The sequence below is a fragment of the Sinocyclocheilus anshuiensis genome, unplaced genomic scaffold (genome assembly GCF_001515605.1).
Source record: "Sinocyclocheilus anshuiensis isolate Anshui unplaced genomic scaffold, SAMN03320099.WGS_v1.1 scaffold2425, whole genome shotgun sequence".
In the NCBI taxonomy this organism is placed as follows: domain Eukaryota; kingdom Metazoa; phylum Chordata; class Actinopteri; order Cypriniformes; family Cyprinidae; genus Sinocyclocheilus; species Sinocyclocheilus anshuiensis.
The window spans coordinates 415,968-421,014 of NW_015552532.1; the positions used below are offsets into that span (position 1 = coordinate 415,968).

Below are 5,047 nucleotides of genomic sequence, written 5' to 3' on the forward strand. Positions count from 1 at the left end.
TAATTGATGGACTGGATTTGTGTATATTACATGTGGATTATTGTAATATTTTTATCATCTGACTGCACTTATTCACTGCAGAGGATCCATTGATGAGCAAGTGACTTAATGCTAAATTTCTCCAAACCTACCTACGAAACATACCAATTTCTCCAATCCCATCCTGGATGACCTGAGGTTGAGCAAATTCTCATTTTTGAGTGAGGTATTCCTTTAAATATCTGAATTCCTCTGTTGATTTTAGGAGAAATTAATGTATTAATTGTGATGAAGGACAAATAATGAGGAGAAAATACAAAGACAATAATTAGACAACACTTTTTCTTGTTGGTTGTACACAAGCAGAAATAAAGTATACAGCGCGATCAGTGCGTTCCAACTTGTGATTATAATGATGTTAAGCAGAGTCCTAAGTGTGTCTGCGATTAGCATTTGGTTGCCTGGAGTGAAGACGACGTGAATGTCATACCTTTGTAACTGGAGCAGCATTCTTTGAAGACGTGTTGGCACTGCTCCAATAGGTTTGGAAAATATCTCCTCAAGCGGTTTATGATCCGACTGGACTGTGATGGGAACGCCATAATCAGACTGGTGAAATTTCCTCAGAGCAAACACTATGACCAGCAGTTCTTTTTCTATCTGAGCATAGTTCTTTTCAGCTGCAGATGCTCTTGAAGCATATGCTATTGGCTGCTGTTTCTGCATCAGTGTGGCTCCCAGGCTGTCTTTCGAGGCATCTGCCTGCACCTCTATGGGCTCTTTTGGATCAAAGTGTCTGAGAACGGGTGCCGTTGTTATGGCTGTTTTAAGCTGTTCAAGTGCTTTCTGTTGTTCAGGGTGCCATTGTCAGTCTATATCTTTCCTTAGCAACAGCCTGAGTGGTGTAGTGAGGGAGGCTTTGTTGGGTATTTATTGCGACAGGCAGCATGTCATACCTAGCAGACACTGAAGTGCCTTTCTGTCAGTGGGAGGGAGAAGCTGCAATATTGCTGATACCTTTGATTCATCAGGTTTCGCTCCATCTGATGTAATGACATTACCTAGGTAAGTCACCTCATTGACCATATCTCGCGTCTTGTCTTTATTGAACTTGACATTGAGACTCTCTGCTCTTTTCATCACCTTTTCTAGGATGGCATCATGCTCTGCTTTGGTGGATGCCATTATGTTCATGTTGTCGGCCACCATGAAGTGTTCCCAAAACTCTAGTTCAAGCTCGACTCGAGTTCAAGCGCTGAAAGACTTCACTCGCTGACTTGATTCCAAAAGGCATATGATGAAAGTGATACCTGCCCCATGGCATGTTGAAAGCGCACAGATCTGCTGATTTCTCATCAAGTTTAATCTGCCAATAACCGTCCATCTTATCCAGGATGGTAAACAGCTTTTGGGCAGCTAACCTACACCGCATGTCCTCTAGGGTGGGTATGTTGTAAGGCTGACGGAATATGGCCCTGTTTAATTCTCTTGGGTCCAAGTCTCTTTGTCACCGTTCACTCGTGCAGCAGTGATCTTCAGTCACTACTTGAGGAGCGTGGTGTTAATAACTGGATACCTCAGCTTCTGACACCATGTTGTGTTCTTTGTTAAACTCTTTGTTAAAAAGAATACACACTCAGGAGTTATCACGTAGAGCTTCTCTTTTAAAATACAGATATAATACAGATAAACAAATTATAAAGCTTGGCATAATGAATATTAGATCCCTTTCTACAAAAGTGCTTTTTTGTAAATGATATGATCACAGATCATAACCTAGATGTGCCCTTTTTGACAGAAACCTGGCTAAAACCAGATGATTACATTACTTTAAATGAGTCTACCCCCCAAAATTACTGTTACAAACATGAGCCTTGTTCAAAAGGTAAAGGGCCAGTGTTGCTACAATTTATAGCAATATTTTCAGTATTTCTCAGAGGTTTGGCTTCAAGTATAATTCATTTGAAGTAATGGTGCTTAATATAACATTATCTTGTGTAATAAGTGTTAATTTATACAGTAGCCAGTACAAACATCACAAGGAATTGGAACACAAGGAAGGCACCACAGACTACTAATTTGCTGATTTTATATCTGCTATAGCCCACCAAAAATGGCCTAGCGACGCCCATGTTGCAGCACCTTGTTCCAGATATCACTGCAACCATCAACTTCTCATGGCCCATGTCATCAGGGGAATTTGCAGAGTAAGCAAGAAAGTATGCCTGCACTCATAAAGCATTTACAAGTCACTTGTTGACTATGTGCTTAGGCCTGGACCTGATAGAAGGTCACCAGAGGAGGGCCTCAGCTTTATTGCGAGGGATGCTAAAGGTTGTCCCAGTCAAACCATTTTTCTCCATCTGTTCGCTCTATACTGTCCACTTGTGAATTTTCTGGCAAATGAAAAAAAAAACCTCTGTGCTGTAGGTTACATCAGTTTTAATGCCATGTCAGCCAGTCATTATCGCAAAATAAATCCTGAAGTGATCAGGATTCAGGACCTTGATGCAAAGCAAATTTATTTTGTTTCATGGTAAAGGGGTTTAAACTGCAAACTAAAGAAGTGAATAAATGTACATGAAATATTGATTTGAGTAAAAATTATTTTATGATGTAAAATATTAAATAGTAAGTATTTTAGAAACAAATACTGTAACTATATTTTTATTTTATATGTTTTATATTGTATATAATTTATATTTAAAAAAACATATTATTATTCTTATTATTATCATCATCATCATCATCATCATCATCATTGAAAAATAAATAACATTAAAAATAAAATATTTAAAAAATAAAATAATATTAAATATTTCAAAATTAAAATAAGTTATTTGTATTAATTTATATTTTTATATAATATATAATTTATATAAATTTTATGTTTATATTTCAACACTGGTTAAATTTCTCTATGGCATACGGACGCTTGACCACAGCTTGTCTTTGACATTTAAGTTTGAGCTTAAGATTCACTCAAACTAGATAATGGTCAGAGCCAACATCCGACACCCTGTTGAGCCATGTGTCGCGGAGAGATGACACCATCTGGCGCATACCATGTCTTCTTGTGAATATGATGATGTTGAAAGGTGTTACTGATACAAAGTTCGTTATGGTTGCAAAACGAGATGAGCCACTCACCGTTATCCCTCAGATGTTCAGATGATGCAAATGGACCAACAGTGTGTTCAAGTCCGTTTCAATCACCGCCCAGCTAGCGTTGAAATCACCAAGGACAATCTTGAGATAACAATGAGGTATTTCATCAAGGGTATCTTGTAGTTGGCCTCATCCTTCTCAGTGTCGTCGGCATTGTCAGTCGGTGCATAGACTTTAACAATCTTAATTCAGATGTTGTTGGTCTGGAGGCACGTGGTGATTACCCTATCACTCACAGGTTTCCATCCGATGAGGGATTCAGCTGCTCGTTTGCTCAAGATGATTCCGACACCTCGTTGGTGGCATTCTGCAGGACCGGAGAACAGGATGTTCTTGCCGTCACTGGTCAATTGTCCACTGCCAGTCCACCGTACTTCACTAATTCCCGGTGCACCGAGACAATAATTGTCGAAATCCCAGAGAATTTGGGCAAGGCAGCCGGGTTGATGAACCGTGCGGACATTCCAGGTGGTAAGTCTCGTAATCGTTCTTGCCTAGAAAATCGCATCTTTCTTCAGGCGTCAGACTCCATTGTTTGTTTGCTAATTAAGTCCATCATCCGGAGCTGTGCAGATTGGATGCTTGCTTGATTGACAGGAAAGATTAAAGAAAGTTTGATCCAAGACCCAACATGGCAACTGTTTGATGAAAGACAAAGAGCAAAACAGCAGAGGGATCAGACTGATGAACGAGCCATCGTGACCAAACTATACACTGACCTCGACCATAGAGTCAAACGATCATGTCGTTGAGATAAAAGAGACTGGCTTCTACGAAAGGGGGTGGAGTCCCAGGGCGAAGCAGACCGTGGCGACTTCAGAATGTTCTACCAAATTGTCAATGAGCTCACAGGATCGCAGAGCTATTCGAACATCCCAATTAAAGGCAAACATGGAAAACTTGACCACAGCAGAACAGGATGAAAGGTGGATGGAACACTTTCGAGACATCCTTAACCATGATTTTGCTGTGGAAGAGGCGCATATCGATCTAAATATCAATATGGGCGATATTTCAATCAAAGAGACGAAGATGGCCATCACAGGACTTCGGAATAGGATAAAAATAATAATAATAATAATAATAATAAGAAGAAGAAGAAGAAGAAGGCGACTGGACTAAATTATATCAACCCAGAACTTCTGAAAGCGTGTGGTCAGCCCCTGGTTGTGCAGCTGACCCGCCTATTTAATATCTGCTGGTGCCAGGAGAAAGTCCCAGAGGTTTGGAGTAAAAGAGTCATTGTTCTGCTACCCAAGAAAGGCAATCTCACCGACTGCACAGATTGGCGAGGCATTGCGGGGAAGGCTTTCTGCACTGTTCTATTACGTTGTCTGGGCCGTGCCATCGACCAAACTCTGCGAGAAGAGCAGGCGGGCTTTTGTAATGGCTGCTACTGATGCGAGCAGATTTTTACTGTATGAAATATCTTTGAACAATGTGTCGAATATTGCCATGGCTATATTGCTAATTTATATCAATTTTATTGATTTCAAAAAAGCGTTTGACAGTATACATTGAGACTCACTATGGGCAATCCTCCAGCTCTATGGTATCCCAAAAGTAGAGATCGACCGATATATCAATTTACCGATATTTAAGCATTTTACAATAATCGGATATCAGTTTTGTAATATCGGATTCACCGATAAACGCCGCCATCTTGTGGAAGTTTTGAGAATTGCGCGCAGGATCAACATTGTACCGCGTCTGAGGGGAAACAAGGCAACAACAACGGCGTGCACAGGTACTTAAGCTGCTTTCATATTGCTGTTCACTCACCAGGTTGATGTGGTTGATGCTCAGGAAATGCTCCAGCATGGCCACTGCATGTAACTTTTAACAAGATTCACTTGTTTAAAACACCCTAAATTGTATTAACATTTACTATAAACCAATT

General features: G+C 40.2%; 1 pseudogene; it reads right to left on the reverse strand.

Moving 5' to 3' along the window:
* Positions 1 to 2,977: 2,977 nt before the first annotated feature.
* Positions 2,978 to 4,968, reverse strand: LOC107663724 (craniofacial development protein 2-like; annotated as a pseudogene).
* Positions 4,969 to 5,047: the final 79 nt, after the last annotated feature.